The sequence below is a fragment of the Diorhabda sublineata genome, chromosome 1, assembly GCF_026230105.1.
Source record: "Diorhabda sublineata isolate icDioSubl1.1 chromosome 1, icDioSubl1.1, whole genome shotgun sequence".
NCBI lineage: Eukaryota > Metazoa > Arthropoda > Insecta > Coleoptera > Chrysomelidae > Diorhabda > Diorhabda sublineata.
Genome location: NC_079474.1, coordinates 20,203,108 through 20,226,580, shown reverse-complemented (window position 1 = coordinate 20,226,580; position 23,473 = coordinate 20,203,108). Strand labels below are relative to the sequence as shown.

General features: G+C 33.5%; 1 protein-coding gene across 1 annotated transcript in view; it reads right to left on the bottom strand.

Annotated features, from left to right (window-relative positions):
- LOC130444005 (zinc finger protein 585B) overlaps nt 1-23,119 on the bottom strand; it is a 100,196-nt gene extending 77,077 nt beyond the window's left edge. The window contains exon 1 of the mRNA XM_056778959.1: nt 23,003-23,119. The gene's annotated coding sequence lies outside the window, so the exon portion shown is untranslated. The remainder of the gene's footprint in view (nt 1-23,002) is intronic.
- Nucleotides 23,120-23,473: the final 354 nt, after the last annotated feature.

The window sequence follows — 23,473 nt, the reverse complement described above, 5'->3', positions numbered from 1 at the left end:
TGGCGTACACCACATAACCATTGGCAGATTGATGCAAAGATTTCGAGAGACTGGTTCACATTCTAGGAGGCCTAGACAAGGATTTCATCCTCGAGATGACCGTTATTTGCAATTAAATTCATTAAGAAATCGGTCAATGAACAGTGTCGAGCTCAACAGCCTTTTACGAGAAGTCCGAAAATATCTCTGATAGATCAATAAGACGACAACTTCAGAATGCTGGTCTACACAGCAGAAGGCACCTTTGCTAACCAGGCAGCATCGTGTTGAATTTAGAAAATCGGTGCCAAGTTTTATTTACTGATGAGACAAGAATCAGTCTAAGAGGTCCAGATGGACGTATTCAAAATCGAAGAGAGGAGGGTTTATCATGTTTTGGGGAGAAATTTGTTTTGATGCCCGCACAGAATTAGTATCTCTTCCTAGATCCGCCCTTAACGCAGCAAGATACTTAACTGACATTCTTGAAAATCACGTCGTTTCATTTGGGTCATTTATTGGTGATTATTTTCGTTTAATGCATGATAATGCTAGAAAGAATTCTCACGAGAGCGTTAGCAATAGTTGCATCCAGATGCGGAAATACACGCTTATTCCGTTTTTTAAAGTAGCATTATTTTTTTAATTTTTTTTATTATTTTTTATTTTTAAGAAAATTTGGTTTTATTGCAATGTTTTTATTTTTTTACTCATTAAAAATCACTCAAAATTACTACACATTTCTTTTTATTGCGTCAAAAGGATTGAAAAGAAGTTAAAAAATAGCAATATTAATTTGAATTTATTAAACAAAAAAATATTTTTAGAAATCGGGGTGGTGCGTTATTTTTGACCACGAGTGTATTTCCAAACTTATATTGATGATGTGTGCTGACATCTCCTGGTTGAGGTCAGAAACTTATCAGTCAACCCTCGCACATAAATAAATTGAATAAAAAGTTGATACAGTTCATTAGTTTCCAAAAAGATAATCAACTAATAAATATGTCATTGAATTACAATAAATCGAGTACCCGTAATGAATCAAAACTGTTTTCCCCATTAGGTCCATATTTTGATCATAAAACTACGCTGCAATAATTCGTATAGTTCATTCTCAAGGCCAAATTTTCCTATTTGTAAGTGTAACCAACCGAATATTAATATCACATACGTATTACTATTGTGTTTAACTATAAAATTTATGGTCTCAACCATGCCAACAAGCCCATTAAACGTTCCAGATACAATGTAAGATATCCTGTCTGTGTAATGAATATAAGTTACTTCTAGTTTAATCAAACGTGACAAAACATCAAAAGTGAAGCAAATCGCGTGACTAGGTGCAGTAGTTCTTTGAAATTACTGACACAAGTATGTCTCACATATATAGTGTCATTCAAATATCTTTTTAACTTGACAAGTAAAATGTTTATTTCTTCTGGTTTCTGTGTATTAGATAACGTGAGAAATAGCAAGAAAATATTGTGTGTCGAAAATGGATAGGAAGGCTAATATTTAGTACAACACAAGCAACATAACTTTCAGAATTGTAATGTAACATTAGACTCAAAAGGAAAATTGATACAAGGCGTTTGATGAAAATAAATAAACTGATATTTTATTTCCTAATTTCACTTTAATCAAACAATATTTCAGCTATACATCTGCGAAGTTTCCCGTGTTGAGCATCTTTTATTGGTATTGTTTCAAAACTTGACGTTGGAAGTCTATTAAATTACGTTCTTTTAGGCTTGAAAATGATCGCAAACTCAACATTATCCAAAATTCTACGTGTAACATGCCATTGGTATCGTCTAGCTCATACTGACTCCATTACTTATATTACAACATTTTGATTTGAAGCCTAACCTCAAAAAAACCCTAAATTGTCCCACGGATATCTAGAAAGTTTCTTCAAGCTGCTAGCCTCTACCATCAAATATCTGTACAATTATGTATTCACTTTTTTCTAATTATATCTTATATGAGGGTTGCTACTTAAGTTTTGAGATATGGCAACACTGATGTGAATATGTCTGACATTGACATTTGACGTTTTTATGGTGAACGTACTGTTGTCAAACGAGTGTTATTTGAGTTGTTTACAGTTACTTGGTACATTAATTTTGATAAAAAAGTGGAATTAAATCACGAACTTTTTCATGAAATGATTTTCTATGATTTATGACGTGAATTGAACCAACAGCAGTGCGCCGGTTTTCCGAATTCAATCTTGGTCGCACTTCGCTACAGGATGAATTCCGTGAAGATTGTCCAAAATCGGCTGTTGTACCAGAAAACATCGCAGCTGTACGTAAACTGGTATTGCAAAATCGTCATGTGACATACCGTGAGATTGAGGCATACTTAAGCATTAGCTCTACATTGGTTCCGCGTCTATAGGATCGTAAAAGCCAATGAATTATGGATCTGTGCATATAAACCCAAAACTGAACAACAATCGACTGGGTCTTAGAGACAAATCCAACAAAAGTTCGCACACGATGTAATTGGAAGCAAATGGTCGCCATTCCATTAGAGCAACGTAGAACGGTCAATCCTGAAGGGTCCACCAGCATTTGTTTGCTAGAAGTATTCGAAACAATCGCAGAATACGACTCATGCGATAATGCATCAAACAAAAACGTTGAACAGTCAAAACATCGCATTTATTGGTCTTGGTCCTTGTTTGGCACTCAATGATTTCTTCTTATTCCTGCATATCAAAAATAAATTGCGTAGTCAACTTTTTCTACATCTGAAGAAGCGGATCATTCGTTCAAATCACATGCTTTGGAGGTACCTCTATCGTAATGGAAGAAATGCTTCGACAATTGGTTTAAACGCATTGATCTTTTGAAAAACAGTGAAGCCATATACAATTATATATATATATATATATATTTGTTTTTTTTTGTATATTTATATTTGTATAAAAATTTAAGTAGCAACATTGGTAGATAGAAGAAGAAGATGAGGTCTTCCCAGTGATATATCGCTAGAGGTTAGGGGTAAAATTGTAAAAAAACGACAACAAATGGCAGATAATAAGAATTGAAAGCATCAATGGTATTGTTATAAACTTACTAAAGAGCTAAAAGATTTGATTAATAAGCAGAAATTTATGTAACGATCTTTCTGTAAAGAAGAAGCAGCCACCACTCAATGCTTCAATTAAAAACGAATTAAAAAAAGTAATGAAAGAAGATTTTAATATAAACTTCGTGAATTTTAATGATTTTTGTATTATGGAAAGATATTTCTTCTTCAATGAATTATTATGCTAGTAAATTAATTGTATAGTTATCTAAAGCAGTGGAATAACCAAGCACTATTCATCTAGGCATAATTTTTATTCACTGTATCTCATATTCATTTTATGTAAATGTATGGAAATATTTTTTAGAAAAAAAAGACTGTTCATTTTCTATCCTTTAGGCAGAAATCGTTGTCTATATCAACTGCCTCATAATTCATCACTTCCAAGATTTATGCCTCGATATCAGTGCCATACCGGCACTCTCTTCATTCATTCCATCGTCCTCGTCTGCACTGTCCACTTTTCCCAACACCAGCATCGTTTTCGCCCTTCGTTCTTATCGACACAACGGATGCAAACAAGGACGTAGCGATAACATTTTTATGGCGAACTTCGATATTTTTCCTTTTTTTAGTGAAATAGTTCCTTCGGAATGTGTGAATGATTAATGAAATGTTGATGAAACCAAAATTCAGACGATTCGTAAAATAAATAGATTCACACCTGTTTATACGTTTTTTCTCGGTCAATTTGAACAATCTTATTTTAATTACATCCTTTATTTGGTTTGTTTAGTTGTGTGCTCTTATTAATCATTTTTTTTCGCTATCAATAAAAAATTAATTGAAATCAGTGGGATAGAAGGGTATCTAAGTAAAATTAATACTAATCATTTGATATATGGGGTTATCATAAAGTAAATGTACAATTTTCGTGGTCTCGAAGAAAAAAACAAGAAGTCCATTAAACCAAAATTATTCCTTACGGAATTCTTTAATTTGTGTATCGTTCAATATTTGTCATAGGCTAAGAAGATGATAGAACTGACTAACTAAAGTTATCAATCATCTACGGAGTTTCCTAAGTTATTTGATCGGAAACGCATCCCTGACGTTTCTTTAAAATTTGTAACAATTCTGCTTACTACGCCTCTAGCAATTGGAGATCTTTCAAAATGTGTTGAATAAAGCAAATTCTTCTCCATGATTTCGAAGTATATCATAGTATCCTGCTAACATTAGAATTTCTATCCTTTCAGGAACGGTTAAAGGAATCATAATATTAGAATTGATGATGCTAATCATAAGAATGACAATGACAAAGAATTATTTTATCAATATAATTGAAAAAATTGATGTCCATACCCTGTAACTTCAAGTTTCAATTCCCTAAGCTTTTCCCATGTGACGTGTTTCTGCATATTTTCAAAAAAGACCATTGTACGTTTTTTAAATTTATTATTGTTAAAATAAGCATTTATAAGCAAAATAGGGTAGAAAAAACAATTAAAATGAGTTTTTTTTAATTTGTACACGATTTGAGGTGTTTACGTACCTCAAAGTTCAAATCAAAATTATGTCGCGAAACAAAAAACGGATCACAATGGAGAAATGAATAATAAAAATCTGCTATTCAACTGGCTTCATCATTATACTGACCCCTGGAGTATTTTATTTTCTTTACTGACGCTGCCGTGAGCAAGTGGAGCAAACCACAATAAAAAACGCGCCGAGGCAATCCCGTATCTGATCTTTGGCGTCAAACCGTCACGTAGCGACGAATGAGCGTTATACTGGTTCAATAAACACTTTATTATTTATCAAACTTGGTTACTTATTATGATTAATAGCAAAATAATTTATTTCCATCCCAAAATCTCTGATGTTTACCTTCAAAAATTTCTAAATCTTGAAGAAATGGCACCCCCTATTCATTACCCATGTTTCCTACGTTGTTAAGGGAAAAAATCAAATGTGAGTACAGGAAATGAATCATTATATAATTCACCCACAACTTCTTCATAATTTTCAATTTTTTATTTTCCAAAAACTATTCGACAACTTTTCAAATTGACTCCCATGCAGATTTTTCATTGACGGATACGAGACTTCAATCTGAGAATCTTTTATAACTTATAGATGTGAGCCAACAAATATTCTTTTCAATCTTGTTTTTCTTCTGTATTTTGGAAATATTGCTCAAAAATATAAATCTAAAACCGAAGTCTATGAGGTCACTGCACACTTTCCATTGATGCTCTTAAATTCTCATGTTTGAGCATCAAGAAGCTCGCAATAATATTTGTACTATTGCTTTGAATGCTATTGAAAATACTTTTATTGAAAATTATAATAATATAATACAAATATTATGATCCTGAAACGACTCGGTTAAAGCTGCAAAAGGGAAAGCTATACGCCCCCTCAAATATAGTAGATTCACGTTGTAGAGATAGAGAAAGGGTAAAGGTTATAACTAAATAAAAATGTATTTATTCAAAATACTATATGGCTCTTTTTTCTATCAATGGTCTAAACATTAAGATATCTATCAAATAATAATATTTCAACCCCATGCAAGGTCCCGTCTTTGGTTAACTGGTAACGTAAAGGCCGGCATCATCGGGAACGGCTGATGTAGCGAGAGAATTGGGGACGGTAACACGAAGAGTAAAGGGTGGTTTAGAAGCATAGCCGACCACCCACCTCCCCCAACGATTATACTTGGAGTCTGTAGTTTGTGTCTCGCGAGCGACTACGTTATGTCTAATCGATGCATTTCTGCGCGTCCCGTCTTAACCGGTCGCCGGCCATTACGCACCTTAATGGGTCCGTTTAGGCCCGTTCGGCCACAGCGGGCCCATCGATAGGCCGTTGAAGATACTCGGCAGGTCTTGATCGCTCATGAAAGAACTGAAAGGTGCGAAAATTATGAACGAACACAAAAGTAAGCTATACAGAGTGGTATTTAAATATGGACCAGAATGGAAAAAATGAGCATATAACAATTTTCCCTTGTATTGTTTGTCTACAAATATATGTAAAGAAGGATTCGGCTCAAGAATGCAATTGTAAAAAGTATTATATTTAAATTCCGTAGCTGAAAATATAGAACCAAGATGATGTTAATGGGATCAAATAACTTCAAAATCAAGATTATATATGCGTCTGACGCTGTATATTTTGGAAAGTACATTTAGTACAATGGTTTTAATTATGTTCAAAGTAAAGTTTTCAATCAAAGCTTATTTAACTTAGAACCTTGAAAGCAGTCATCTTTTGGAATGTTCCCAAGAAATTGTTCAATGGCTTCATCTATCTAATCCTCTATCGTGAAACATCGACCACGTAAATGTATGTGGTTGAAGAATCATTACTTTCAGTGCCATATTCCTGTATAATTCTTTAGAATACTCATTACACAGCTCTGAGGAGAGTTTGGGATAGTTGTCATGCTGGAAGATAAATTTTCTTCCAATCAGACGCTGGCCAGTCCGTTCTATGTGGATTTTAATATTTTTTATAGCCTACTTTCTTAAAAATAACTGCGCACCTAGCCTCAACTTTTACTCATCACTCCCTAAAACTCTTCCACACTCTTCATGTTAATTTCATTTATTTTGACGTCTTAAATGAGGTTTCTTCACTACCACCTTTTCAAAAAGGCTCCAGCTTCACTCAATTTTTACACTGTAAAAGTACTCAAAGGCAGATCCCTTGATTCATTGATCTGAGCTGCTATCTTTGGGCTTGTGAGTCGTCGATCACGTTTACTGATTGAAACAATAAGTTTATATTTAGCGCTTGTGGCTTGTCGAGGCCACCGTGAACGTTTTCTATTGCCAAATCTCCTGGTGAATGAATATTGTATCACGTTGAGGTGCATGGTACGTTGAGGTATTTCTAATTAGGTGGCAATGGTACGGTGTCTTGCGATGTATATACAAGTTCTAACCGATAGTTCCTTGGTTTTACCCATTTTAAAACTTATAAGTATGAAATTGCGAGAACAAAATCAATTCGTATACAAAAAGATGTGTTGGTACAAAAAAATACAAATAACAGTACGTTATAACGCCTCACAAAGCTGAGTTGGACTAAACTAGAATCATAAACAACGAATAAAAATAATAAACGAAACAGTCTGTTTTTGCAAGTTTCAACTTGTCGCATTAACCTAAAAAATATAAACATGCGCTCTTATAAAGTAAAAAAATATTTTTAGATTTAATGAATGATTTTTAGAGTGGGCATCTTATCAAAAGCTCAAAGTTTGTATTACAAACGTATCCTAGAAATGAGAAATCGAGAGTTTCTGTTTGGTTTGAACCCGTAAGATATACTCGAAGGATGTCAAATTATATTGGTACATTTTCACCCTATGCTGGTTTTCTTTATCAATACATGTCACTTTCTGTACGATTTTATTGTTAATAGATGTTATTTTCATTGTTTAAATATCATTCGCCTATGAGACAGTATACTAACAAAAATACTGGCATAAGTTACAAATTATGAAGCTGGTAGCTTTGAAGGAGAATTTTTTTTACTTCGTTTAACATTTTCAACATCATTCAACTAAATACATCGTCGTCTGTCTTAAAAAATAAAAACGCAGAGTCTGTTCGAGATTATAGGAAACTAACGTATCAAATTTAGTAACAAATACGTCATTGATGACAAGCATCAATTTGTATATTCTATTTCCAAATATTTAAAAATTGTTTTTTCAATAATTTCCTATATCAAATTGTAAAATTTAAGCAACCAGTAAGCTGAGGATTGGATTATGCAGGTTTCTTATTTCTTTGTGTGTTTAGTATATAAAATTTTATTGAAGTAACATTTTGGGGATTAACGGTCAAGACGAACCGCAGGTCTTGGTTTTGTCCGGATCAGGGAATAGTAGAAGTAGATTAAAAGGGATGGGTGAGGCTATACTATGTCCGGCACATCTAATACTTCGGTATTTCTCCAATGTATTACTTTAATGCCGATTTTGGAGCTTTTGATAGCCATTTATCTATCAGTACCTTAGGTCCTTATTAAACGAAGGCAACGTCGCGTAGACACGTTTTGGCTGTCAATCGGTTACCCAGCCCGGCAAACGCACCAAGATCATTGGCTTATCAGTCTGATTGCGCTTCTTTGTAGCATACGGATCTTATTACACTAGGCAGCCAATCGGCGATCGCTACGTAGGCATTCTCTTAGTCTCAGATCATAATTCTGGTGTTTAGCATTGTGTACAAGTGTTCTTAAAATAAATGTTTACATAAATACAGAAGAAAAGTGGTGGTTACATTTTCTCATTTGAGTATCTATTCCAGTAATTTCGACATGCGAAAGTAATTACCATCTAAGCATAGTTCATGAAAAAGTGTGTAGTATAAACCTTTTGATGTTTTAAAGAAAGAATTGGATGTGGATACGTTGTCCTCCGTTTTCGTCTTCTGTTTTTGATGAGTAACGGTAGAAAAAACAAATATTCATCTCTTATCTTGACTGTCATATTCACTAAATGTTCTCGTCTACTAAACAGCGAAGTAACCTATGCGTTATCCTCCTTTTTCGTCTTCTTTCAGTTATTTGGTGATCTACTGGTTGCGCAAATTAGCTGCCTCGTTTAATTAGGGCTTCAGTCACGATTTGAAATAAAAATGTGAAGTGGTAAAGGTATAGTTGCTTACTGCAAAAATTTCTTGCGGTAGAATGCAGATGCATGTTCTTGAATGTTCACAGGCCCCAAGCACGTAGGGGCTCCGCAAAATTTGCATTTTTCCCAGAAATTATTTGGAAATTTGAATGAAATGAATGAGTTCGTGTAATTTAATTATCCAAATACTAATGTTTTACTTTATAAATTAATTCTGGATTTCCTTAAGTAGGTACTGGGTCGATTTAAGCCCCAGGTCTTACTACTTCTTAATTCGACGCTGAGCTTAGTCTTCTCCAAAAAATGATGAATAGAATGCGCCAAAAAGTTGTCTTCTTCATAAAAAAGTTTCAACGTATCCACAGTAGTTGAACGCAAGACAAGAAACACTTTTACAGAGGTAGGTGAACCTAGATATTCGATTCATAAATATTTCCAAGAAACGCTTTCCAATTTATAGGAGATAACCCGAAAATAATTCGTCAAGATTTACATTCAAAAATTTATCAATCGGAACTCTACAATTTGTCACTATTCTTAATAAGATAACCCTCTTCGAGATTTCTATACGGTATGTGCTTCCTGGAAGGGTTCAACGAGGATATTCTTTAACGGCCTCGTTGTAACGGTTGTAATGTTGTCCAGAGTGTCCTTTTAGCAATTTCTTGAGTCGAGGGGACGAAAATGAATCTAATAAGACTATAGATTGGCGCTAATTTTTGAAGTGAGGTCCTTAAACAGAATAGAAGTTTTGGCTATTAGCTATTGCGCAGACTTCTACGGATCGTATCGACCAAGAACATGACGAATGAAGAAGTACTGAGGAGAGCGGTTTTGGAGAGAGAACTGATAGCGGTAATTAAATAACGAAAAATTGAGACACATCCTGCGAGGACCGAGATATTCAACTCTCAAGATCGTACTGACAGGAAAGATCGACGGAAGCAGAGGACCGGGGCGTAAACTACATTCCTGGCTACGGAATATAAGAGACTGGTGTGGCAACAATTATTCGTCGTGCAGAAGAGGGGTGCCTTCGGATAATAGATTAGAAGTTTTGGACAAGAGAACACCTACATGTAGCAAAGTGTATGGTACTTGAGGAAGAGAAGTCGATCGTAAAGAAGACGCGTGTGAAGCGTGTAACACCTATTTGATTGCGATTTCCAGAGACAATCATCCCCAAAGGCCTCCTGAAGCATTGATAAAGTCTATGCTGGCGTTTTTTCGACTCTCACATAAAACTCACATAAAACGCGTACAGCTACTCGATTGTTTTTTTATTCTGACTTCGATTACGGCCCGTCACTTCGGAAGATAGGAGCTCACAGCTCTCAGCAGCTCGGTTCACTAAGTTGCCAATCGAACTCGTGCTGCAACGTACAGTCGCTTGAATGGGTATACTACAAACTCCGCACAACTGATTATATGCAGATTCATAAACTTGACTTTCCGTTTTCCGTTGCCGTTACCAGGTGAGATTTGCCGTTTGACGTTTGTAGCAAATTCTTCATCTTATTAATAAACTTGATGTTGCTGACGTTAACCTAAAAGTCTTGTTTATTTGTAATCCGATTTTTAAGGACGGTATCATGAAAAAGAGAAAGCAAGCAAAACCAAGAGACCACCATAAACAAACAAATATAAAGAGAAATAAAATCAAGATCTAACGTCATATGTCAACATCTCGTGACAAGCGGATGTGATTGTTCTTTTCTATTGCTATTGCAGACCGATCGACAAATGGCAACTATGAATGGTCTTATGAATTTCAATGTTAATTTTGTACCTACAAACCTCAACGGCATGGTCAAAACGGAAAGTTAAGTTTATGAATCGACCTTACTACCGCCCAAAACTATTTCCGTGAAAATTGATTTCAACGTTACCTTGTAGAAATGAAATCGATTCGAGAGCGAGTTGATGTTTTAAACCGTAGAGAGAGAAAAAGAGAGCAATAAATAAATTTTGATCCCCCATTAATCCACCTTTGCTGAAATTCTCTTGATAGGTATATGAAAGTGTTATTTTTGAATATAACCTGACATTCGGTGCGTAGCCGGACAGGACAACTCGTCTTCTTTTGTTACTACCAAGCTAAAGTGATAGGATTTATCGCGCGCATTTGAAATATTTATTATGGATTTGGAATTGTAATTTACAATAATGAAAGGACCATCCAAGATATAAAGATTCATATTTATTACGGTATTAACGTGATGAATATAATTAAAAAGTTGAATTTATATTCATAATATTTCAACGAATTTATTGTTATTATCGTTGAAATTACCGGGATTAACGAAACCCAATTAAGTGAAATGACATTGTGCAGCTCGGGCCGATGCGAATGGTCGATTAGTTGTCTTGTCTCAGCGCTGATTATAATATTATATAAAAAGTCATTAGTTTGATTTATTGTTATGATCACATTTTTTTTATTATAATTTGTTTATTGCGTCACACAACTAGTTGAAGTCCAGTTCTATTTTTTATAAATAATAATAGATGTTGGTTCGTATTTAATTTCCTAAGAATACCAGTAAAATAACAATTTCAAATAGTTCACTTAACCCCTTATTGCAAGAATTATAAAGGAGATGAAATCATCACTCAAAGTATCTTTTATTTTCTTTAAATTTTCACTTCTTAGACCTTCTAATATATTCTTCTAATAATTTGTTCGAAATGGATCGAAATGACAAATTTAACACGTTGTTTTAAATTTATTTTCATAGAACAGAAACCTAAAATCAAGAGAAATTATCACGAAAAAAATATATTATATTTCTTATATATAAGCATAATAATTTAGAATGAAAAAATTAGTAGACTAAGCCATATATATGTTATCTTATATGCAATCTAGTCCATAGCAACATTAAACCAGTATGCAACATGCCCGGTACTAAATATTATTATTAGAATAGAAGACGTTTACAGAGTGGAAGGCCCTCAAATTATTGCGGAATACGAAAAAAGAAGATATCGATTTGATTTCAATTAGCGAGTGATTGTGCATTTTTTGCATTATAAAATATTGAGCCGATAACTAATTCTGAACGTGTAGTAGGTAGGTGAAGGTCGTGCTCCGCGTTCCTAAGTGGATGGCCATGCAACGATCTAAAATTGGAGAAGTGCGTTTACGAATTAGGCAAACGGATTCAAAGATGAATATTTCTAATCTTTTGAAGTCCCGGCAGTGAGCCCTGCTGTTTAGTCAAAGTAAATACTAACAGCTCTCTTTCGTAGTTTCGCTCAAATTGAGTCGCACCACAAGTACCCCAGAAGGGAAGGGTATATCAGAGATGCGACTCATTAAGGGCTGTTAAGGAGGTGGATAAATTCAGTTCTTTGGAGACTGATCTCAGCGCAAAGCAGTAGGAACTTAATTTTTTAGTTAAGGCGGCAATATGTAACTCCCATTTCAAGGATTTGTCCACAACAAGCACTAAGAATTTTACTGATTCAACGTCGTCAACGGTAGAGTTATTTTTAATGGAAAAGGCAGCAATGAATTTTTATATGATAAAACTTTGGTTTTAGAAACGTCGAGACAGAAAAATTAGAATCGCATCATCATTTAAGGGTGATTAGGTCACTGGATAGGGTCCTATAAAGTCCCGTGAGATCAGGGTTGCTCGAAGAGAAACTACTACCACTGATGTCGTTTATAAATAGAAAAAACAAATTTGGTCAAAATTGGCCTAGTACTGAGCCTTGGGCCACTTCACATTCTATTGGCTTGCAAGAAAACACGGTTGTATCAAACCTTACCAGCTGACTTATGTTGTTAAGGTGTTTCCCTGAAACCGTAGTACTGCAATTTGTTAATTAAAATACTATGATTAATACAAACGAAAGCCCAAATTGATGGGTAGTAAATATTTTATATTCAAATATAAATCATAAAACCTTTTTTTTATCCAATCTCTCCATGATCATTATAAAATAAAAAACATCTTCCATATTTCGTAAAAGAACGAAATTTTAAGCGAATCTAACATCTAACTGAATCCAGAGGTAAGTGTTGATGTCCACCGGGACATCAACATCTTTTGTCTTTTTTCTCAGTACTGGATGGAGAATCTTTTTGGAGTTCTGCTTCGGCTTGATTGAAACAAGCTCGTTTTGAAGTCAATGTTCCTAGTATAAACGCTGGACGCCCTCGTTTTTGACTGCTGATGGACTATAAACTTGGCTGTTTGTAGTACTAGCTCGACTTGAGGATGTTGTACCTAAGATGAACGCTGGACGACCACGTTTTTTGCCCATAATCTTTTCTGTCCTACATACTACAAGTGAACTGAAAGTATTTTCAAATAACTATGGCAGAAAGAGGTGTAGATGATATTGCCGGAACATCTAACAAACACGTGGTTGCAAGGTACATTATAATTCATGTATTATATGTATGAGCATGTGCAATTAGTATTTATTAAATATTTTAATAATTATCGATGTAGTTCATATAAATATATATTTGAAAACAACACATAAAATTAGATAATCAACCCAATATGAATTCATATTCATCCATCCACATAAAATAGAAAATTTCTAACCTAACCAAAAATTAATTTTTTTGTCGATGTCTATAAATTCTTCCACGTTATTATGATTTATTTTATTAATAATTTTTAAATATTAACAACTGTAGTCAATAATTCGATGATATTATCAGAAAAATCGACAATATTTTTTCATTATAATAATGTTTTTATATAATTTTCTTTCGAAAAGTTATTTTTTAGCTTATTTAAATAATTTTCATGTACTATTTATTATTGTATGTAAGAGATTTAGTGACATAATTATCTTTTTATAACCATTTTTGTTAATTATTAAGATAATATTATATTTTAAATAAAAAATTAATTATAATAATTTAAGAAAAATGTTTATAAAAACATTTTTTTATCAATTTTCTTAAAGTCGGTTATATAAATATAAATTTTTATAATTATGCATTTATAAATTTTCTAATTTTTTTTATATTTTTTGACTAGGAAAAATGTAAACCTCCAAAAACTCCAGCCGAGAGACAGCGAGCTTATAGGTTAAAAAAAAATTAATGAAGGAAGCCCAAAATATTCTGGCAATCAACCAATCTTTTTTAAGTTAAATAAACTCTTTTTGCGTCTGGTTAGACTATCGAACTTAAGGAGTAAACTCCAGTCGTGCGTCGGAGCTGACACACACAATTTTTGTAGATTTACTAGCTAGTTTCGTAATTTCGTCAATAATGACGAATTTTTTATACGTTTTTTTCTTAAATCAATTCACGTCTATAATTTCGATATATCAGCGTCTGGCTAATCCGCCACACTTATCAGTAGAACAAACCGTTGTTCGTTCAATCATCCCCAATTAGCCGGGTCTCTAACTTCTTAATAATTACATCCACCGGTCAGTGTCTAATGTTGACGTTCTAAAGTAATGGATCCATCATCCCAACGGACAGCCTCAGCAAAAACACATCACTCCTTGCCTTCTCTTATATACGTGGATTATTCTACCTTGGACTTATTGTCATCGTTCATAACCTCACAATTGATTTATTGTTCTTGGTCAACTCATCTCGTTTTACTAGTGAACACATATAAGAAATTAGAAGAGGAAGTTTTGTTGATGATATGTTTTAGATGACTCTAAGATCGATTAATTAATTACAGGGATAATTCAAAAAGTTTGTATGTTTCATATAAGATAAAGTCGAATTTTCTTCACTTTTGTAAATTTTTTATAGTTTAAGAGAGAATCTGTAGAAACTGTACGACCAACAAAATGTGCATAAAAAGATAAAAGAGTATACAGGATCAGACCACTAAAGATGTGATACGGGAGCTGGAGTTCAGCTTCTCAGGAAGATTCAGGAAGAGAGCCAAACGTATAGGTCCTATTGAAAGAGGAAGAAGAATAAGAAGTATACAGGATCTGATCGGAACCAAAGATCATACATATTCATAGAAGATACTGAAGATTAACTGATTCTATGAAAATAAACGACCAAAGAGAAGAAAAAAATACTTTGAGATGAAACAACCTATTTTAAAGGTAGAAGTAAAAACAGCAATAAAATCAACTACATACAAAAGCTCCTGGTCTAAACGACATACCTACAGATTCAATAAGATGTCAACCAGGAGACATACCAAAGGAACGGATTCAATCAACTTTATATGCCATACGCCGATGGATAGATCTCGGCTTTTGAAATGGTATAGGAACAAAAAAGGCTTTGTCTACCTTGAATGTGTTGATGTATAAATGTCTTATTGTCGACCTTTTGATGAAATAAGACACAAACAATGAACAGAAGCTCTGGAGTTAGAAAATCTTGATCAAAGTGATATATAATCATTCAGTTCAAACTGAGGAATGTAGTAGAAATCAAGCGGGGGGGCATTTGGAGGCAGAGAGGGATTTGTTTTTTCTGTACTCCTTTTCAAAGTTTACTGAGAGAAAATTTTCACCAAAACCCTTGAAAATGGTGGCTGCATTCTATTAAACAATCTTAGACATGCATACAACCCAGTAGTTCAAGCAGAAACTATCTACAAAACAAGTTGAATAATGCCTAGTCAAGAATATGGTCTTAATGTCTATATGATTGTCAAGTGTTGACTGTTTCCTTATTTACGGTTTAGAAATCTGGATTTGCATCGAGAAAGCCCGTGCTTCGTTCATGAATATCAAGAAGCTTCTTTACAGCCGCAAACTGAGTTCAAACTTAAGTGCTACATACTATCAGTCCTCTTGTATCGTGTAGAAGCTTGGAGCTTGATTACATCACAGTTCATAATTCAGGAAAAAAGAGGAATCTGCAAAAAAGGTTCATCTATTTCGGGCCACAACTTCCAAAGTCAAAATAGTCAACCATCGAAATGGTGATGGTATGTAAAATATAAGACATTTTTTTGCATGTATCTTAATAAGGTACATGGTGATGATATCGATGTGCGAGTGCTCAAGTCTTTCTAAAAGTTTACCTGTATAAGATTTTCTTTTTAAATGCATCGATAAGAGTGCACTTGACCTGATAGCGAAAATGAGGAATATCTTTTAGTAATATCAGACGGAAAACACGCAAGGATAAGCAGCTTGAAGAGACGTAATTACCTAATTTCTGTCTTATATCAATGGTTCTGTGAAGAATCATAAATCTACCTATTTAACTTCTACTTATTATTGCTAATCATCCCCTGACAAAACCAACATCTTACTTAAGCGATTCCATATGTCCCTTAGACACTTGAAGTTCCATTAACTTATCAAATTATTTACCCTTATTTTTGTATTGATATACAATAGGATTAGTATTTAGGACTGAATATACACGCATAGTGTGTTCTTAATATTCTTGACATCCAACGAGAACAGTAGTCAGATCATTGAAACCACTTTATTCATTTATATTTTATGTTGATAATTAGTTTTTACAAAGTTGTGAATTGAGTTATTTAACTCGCGTGGCTCCGTAGAGGAAGATCCTACAGATTGTGCTTGGTGAATATCAAAAAAGAAACTATCCGGAAGATTTGAACATGCTAAATAATTGCGCAAATATTAAGCTATACTCAAAATCCTTTCCCATACTATATTCCTTGAAAAATTTTTTAAACAATAACAAGTATCTTGATAGAAACATGTCATATTCTGATTTGACACAATTTTAACTGATTTACTTAAGAAATAAAAACCGCCCACTGTATATTGTTGTAATTCAATTTAGTTAAGTTTTAACAAAACAAACTAATCAAAAACTGTATTAGTTCGATACCATCATAATACTGTCAGAGAATAAAATAAGCAGAGGGTCTTCTCACTACAGTAAATTACGCCGCGTATTTGGATTATGTTTGGTTCCTGTCCATAAGTCATATTAAGACTACACAAAAGTCGCAATAAATCTGTCAAAACGTTGAGGGGGTTCTGGCAGCCATCACTGCTCGTTGCTTTCTCTCTCTACGATAAAGACCCGTCTCTACATCGACCTAGAACGTCTTTACTCTTCTCACGCTTTTGTTTTGGTATAATGTTCAGTTAAGTTCGATCTGTTTGTTATTCACATGAAAAAATTGATTAAAAAAACTAGCATAATTTGTTCTGTTTTATGCCTACAACTATATAATTCAACAAATTGATTGATTTTATACGATGTTCCTCAAAATTGATGCCCGACTTTTCGGAAATTATAATACTGATAATAATACCTTTTAATGTTGTTTGATTAGAAACTCTTTACAAACAAAGCACATTAAAAGGATGATCCCAGAAGTACCTGGACCAAGAAAGAAAAGACAAAAATTTTGGAAAAAAATATTTTTGTTCCTGTGTGAGCAAAGGCGGCATCTATCTTAAACACAGCTTTCTTATGTCCAATTTTTTAGTTAATATGGAATGTACCGCAGTACCGATTTTTGGATTTTCTTCAACATTGCTGGAATCGTCACCTGATTTAGTCGATGGTGGTCTTCGGAGGTCGTATGGCCTCGTTTAAACTCTGATATCCAATATTTCACTGTTGATAACGAAGGAGCAATATCACCAAGAGTAGAATCTAATTCAGCTTTTATATTAGTTGGACTCACCCCATTCAAATAAAAGTTTTGTATCACATAGCGATGACCAATTTTTTCCATGTTTACTAATTCACTGAAACTAAATACTAAACAAACTGGAAATCAGAGAGAATCGTAAATTCGAGGTGTCAATAACAAATAGAAATATTTGTCATTTGGAATGTGGTTTGTTTTAGAAAAGGAAATTTCCTCTGCAGGGCGTGGTGTTTGGATGTTTTCTTTTGGAATCGCACGTAGAATTAAATTTTGGTATTTAAAAGAGGATAAAATATCACAAAATAAAAAGGCTCGACGAACCTAAGAGCTGTCGGGGTGTATTGACCAGGTTAATTTAGTTGCAGTTGTATTATTCCCTGACCACAAGGCCATTTTGAATTCAAGAATCATCTAATGGTAATAGATTAGTTCTTCATAGGCCGTTGCTAGAAGTCTTATTAGTTTTTGTGTGTAGTCCATGGGGTAAAAAGGGTACCTATGTTTAGCATTTTTTTGTTTGGACGTTACGAATCACGTATCAGGCTTGTAGGTCATATAGAGGGCTCGTAATTGGACTCTATATTGGTGAGATATATCAAATTAGGCAACAATATTAATATGAGGAAAAACGAAGATCATAGTGATGGAAAGATTTTGAAATAGATAAAGAATAATGGGAAAAATTTTACATAAAATGATGGGAAATTAGATAAAAGAGAAAAATACATTTTTTGGGAAAGGTTTCCATACAAATTGAAATACAAGATTATAAAAAAGCAGAAACGAAGCTGAAATTTGTGCGGAAAAAAAGGAAATAAGACCATAACAAATAAAGAAGGAGACGCATATACGAAATATGAGGAGAATCGAAAAAGGCAAGAATTAATAGTAAGAGTAAAAGCTTGAAAACAAATAAATAAATAGTGCAGAGAAATTTTAATGAATGGGAAAGTGATAAAATAATGAAGCATTCTTAATTTTGACCAATCCAAACTTTTTTTTATTGTTCTGTACTGCTGATGGTTCTAAAAGACCAATAAGAGAGAACTTGAGAAGAATACCAACAAATGGTTATACTAAACAAGACCTGCAGAGTTTTTGGTTAATTTAAGTTATGTTATTTTTGTTAAAAAATGTAATAGTTAATGCATTATAAATACCAGTTTATATATCTACGTTGAATCAAAATGGCCAACTGATAGATATATTTATAATGATATTATAATAAATATAAATCATGTTATTTTTAATTAACCATATGGGATATAATTCCCATAATTTTAAATGTTTTATTTTGAAGTTGAAGGTAAGAAATACCTGAAAGCCGCATATTTCAAAATCCGAATAGAGTATCACCGCATCGGCAAAGTTTCATTTCATATCTTTCACCATACGATGTCTTCGGTTAATTTACCTACCAAGATTGATTTACGTCAGCGCCCAGCATTCCTCACTACCATAAAATCAAGATATATGGGCGAGCGGCAAGGATTATGGAAAATTTACCGTCACTCACATTTACATAAATTTATTTTCAATCACCGTATTTTCTCATAATTTTATAATTATAGTGAAAAAGGAGAAGGTTTGATTTTGTGGACACATCTGTCCACAACACAAGTATTAGAATTTTATTGGGGTTACCCTGATTTTAAGAACATACTACATATTCAATAATCTTGCTTGAATCAATTAACTTCTATAATATATATATATATATATATATATATATATATATATATATATATATATATATATATTAAAAACATTTATAAAAATTAAAAATTTGTTTGTTTTGGTTCTTTTCAGCCGATTTTTTTAACCAGCACGTTATTATTGTCAACTGATAGTGAGCAAGTTAGCAGACATAGTAGGCATTTCAAAATTGGGATACATCGCATATTAACTGAAAATTTGGATAGCTGTGGACAAAATGAGCGCCATGTTTGCTGACAAAGAAACAAAAACAGCTTCGGTTTCCATCGATTTTTCACAGAAATATAGCCAATTTTTTGTGCCATTTCATAACCATCGAAGAAAAGTGGGTCCATCACTTCACACCCAAAACAAAGTAACAATCAAAACAATGGACTGAAAAGGGAGGACTGGCTCTAAAGAAGGCGAAGACCGTTCCATTTACAGGAAAGGTCATGGCGTCGGTTTTTCGGGATACGCGTGGGATAATTTTCATTGACTACCCGAAAAAAGAAAGAAAAACTATCAACTGCGAGCATTATGCAATGTTTGGGCGAAGAAATGAAGCAAAAAGACCGCATTGAAAAAATTGCTTGGTGGTTAAAGATTTTCTTACAATGAATAGGTGATGTAAGCAATGGTTATTTTGAGGAGCTTGACGATTCTTAGGAAAAGTGTGTTAAAAGGCGATTACGTTAAAAAATGAATGTTTCCAAAAAATCTGTGTTTTCTGTGTGTACTTCTGAGACCATCCTTATATGTGAAGATTTGTCTTCAACCTCATCTTATGTCCTCTTCAAATAATACGCAATAATGTCTCTTTTTCCGTTCTTTTTCGATGTTTTGAAAGGTTTCTTCTTTCCATTTCAGTAAAGCATGGGGGCTTTTTCAGTTCTTGACGAAGTTCTAACTTTAAGTTTCCCTTTTTTACGAAGATGTTTTAGAGGATAAGATTGATTGAAACTCATTATTCACTCAATTATGGTTATTTCGACCGATCTTGATCCAATTATGTTTGTTGCTTCCAATTCAATCGCGGTTTTTTCGACCGATCCTTTATCAATTCGGGCTAGATTCTGACATCTATTTGTTCAGCTCGTTCCAGATGTCTTTTTGTAATGGTTTTTTTCCTGTATAATATGCTTATTGAGTTTGAATAACTATCATTAGAATTTTCAACCAAATCATTCAGTTGCCAACGCAAAACTGAAAGACTGATTACTAGTGTGGTAGTGGCTACGAAACAAAAGTGGCTACTGCTTCCCGGAACTTTATCCTTGCAAAAATTCTATAGATTTGGATAAATTTGGTATTTTACAATTAAAATTCTCCCTATATTCTTGGTCTATAATTTCTAATGAAAGAAAAATAAGAATATTACGTCGCCTACAGTCTGAAAATATCTTCCAAGTGAACAAAAAATCATTTTGACAAAACTACGTCTTACATCGGACATTTTTTCTCGCATCTACATTTTTTTTTTCGGTTACGCCAGTGTCTGAATGATTAGCATAAATATCGAATAAAATCCAGACCTGCTGCTGTCCTCTTGTATCGTTTGAATCTGAGAGAAGAACTTGACTGGCACAAAAGATATGTCCACCGTAAATCACCCGATTCGAACCTGGTTGTATAAGGTATATGGTAAAAGGCGAGGTCTTCTCTTCTGATGGCACTGAAATCCTACCATTTCTCGGCTACCACAACATCAACAAATTATTCATTCAACTGTATTGAGCTAACACGTTTATTTATATGTATATATAGGCCTGTCATCTGAGACGGAATTCTTCGAAAACTTACTATAAGGAGTGTCTTCATTTTTATATTTGTCGTTTTGCGCTTTATTCTTTTACGACAGAATAAATTTAAACAGCAAATAGATGATAGATAATAATTATCAACTCTGATTCACAGAGTGATATTATTAATAAATATCACGAAATTGCAATTGCAATATAATGAAAAAAACAGCTACTGTTTCAAACTTCAAACATAAACTGTTAAGATTACTATCTAATCTAAAATCCATGGAGTAATCATTATTGATTTTTTGGATAAGGTTAGAACACTAACTGGAGATTACTATTCGACATTACTGACCACTCTACGGGAAAAAATTGAAGAGAAAAGACGCTGAAAGCTATCCAAAGGTGTTTTGTTTTTGCAGGACGACGCCTCTGCACACAAATCTCATGTTTTCATGCAAAAAATTCGTGATTCAGGGTTTGAATTACTAGAACACCCCCCTTATTCACAAGATTTGGCTCCGTCCGACTATCATCTCTTGCCTCATCTGAAAAAAAGTTTAAAAGGTCCTAAATTTTCTTCCAACGAGGAGTTAATAAAAGCTGTAGAGTTCTGGTTTGCAGAGCAAGACGAAAAATTTTTTCGAAAGGTCTAGAGACGTTGCAGGTTCGCTGTAATAAATGTATCCAATTAAGAGGAGAATATGTAGAGTAATAAAATATATAGCTGATGGACTTCGCTGAGGACGACGCACCAGCACAGCCACAGCAACAGCAGCAACAACTTCGGTGTTCAAAACGACCAGATCGATTCCTACAACGTTGTCAAGTCAGGCTTCCTTGAATACACACACTAACCTACAAGTACACACATACACTTTAATTCACGACGTTTTTCCCATTGACAGATTTTTCCCAACTCCCTCAATAGAACAATAATCCTGTGATCCCTGAATGACATGCAATTAACTTCATCCTCTCCAAGATATTTGGTAGCACGTTTTAAGAAAACCAGCATACCAACATTCTTGTACCTCTCACATTGTTTCATGACACCCCCTCATAGTACATGAGTCCAGGTTAGACCTTTTAAGTAGTTAACAAACTTTGATTATTCTGCTACCTCTTCACCGTCCTCGACCCTAAGACTAGATATACTAAACAAACCAAATATGGAAAATTCGCAGTCATACGAAGGACAATCACCAGAAACTGTCGTATAGAGAGTTCGATTCGAGTTTTATTGTGTCTCTGGTGGTATTATGAAGGTTTAGAATACTCCGAAATCATTCCAGATGGTCGAGCTATCAATGCCGAGGTAAATAATGGACAGCTGATGGAAATGTATGAGGATTTATGAAAAAAATATCCAGGTTTAGCAAGACAATGCTAATCCACATATAATAATAATATGAGATCGAAGAACTTGATGGTATTAAACTCCTACCACAACCTACATTCAGTCGGACCTTGTATCGTCAGATTACTACTTTATTAAGATTCATGACAAAATTCTTGTGTGGGAAAAATTTTGAATTCAAAATATAGTGAATATATTTTACCAAGGTCTCGAAGAATTTGCTAATCGAGGGATTAAAATTCTAGAATAAAATGGGCTATACTTCGAATATTAAAGCTTTCTTTTTGTACGTATATTTTATAACAAAATGAACATTGGGAACCGATATTATTTATGCGGCACCCTGTATTCCCCAACTATTTTATTGATAAATTCCCATATGAAAGGAATATATCATTTAATTACACATCCTATGCCGTATGTGAATAGTCAGGCTCCTCCCTTTCGAAAACGCTAGGGAACGCATTAACTCGATAGGAGCTGCCATCTACCAGCTATTTCGTCAACGTCATCTCTAGTCTCATTCAGGGTCACATTATTTGAACAATGAAAAAAATGGTATTGCTCTCAATATAATATGAATTATGATACTGTTATGACGATATATTATACACAAACTAACTGTTAAATGAATTATAATTATATACTATTAATACTTTTATATGTACGTTTGTAAAAGAGAAGGTAGGTAGGTAGAGTTGAATTAAAAATCAATAATGTTATTTTTATGAAAGTATCAATAATATATAAACATATAATTATAGAAATGTTGATAACTTTCAACAACAAATCAATGTGATGGTTTTTAACATTCCTTCCGTTTCTGCAGGCAATTACTACAGTTGTTTGATGCAAAAATGTGAGGTTATGTTACTAACATAAAAGTTTTTAATACATTTAACCATTAAAAACTGAGAATAGAATATTGTATGATATTGAAAATGATATAACGATCACTTACTTATTAGTATATCTTGATTTTTACGATTAACTATTCACATATTTCTATAAAACATAAAGAAAGTTCATGATTGACTTAATATCGTGCAACACTACGGTATAGCGAACAAAAAACGTCGTCGGGTGGGATACGAAAATAGCCGATGTGTTCAAAACGTGGTTATTTAAATTTATTTATTATAAAAATATTTTTATACAAATAGATAAACTTTTTCTGAAGAGAAAATATAAATAAAGGGAAAGCATTTTATGATAATGAAAATTCGAAAAACAGTTTCTGTAAAATGATTTCATTTCATAGATATGATAATTATAACTTTATTGTATAGATTAGGAAGTGTGCATTAAGAAAATGTTATACACATCTTTTTACTTTATACTAACTTTTAAATATTTGTTAGCGAGATACTGCTTCGATTTGGTTGGATAACAAAGATGAACAAGACTGTTTTTTTAATGGTAGCGTTTGATG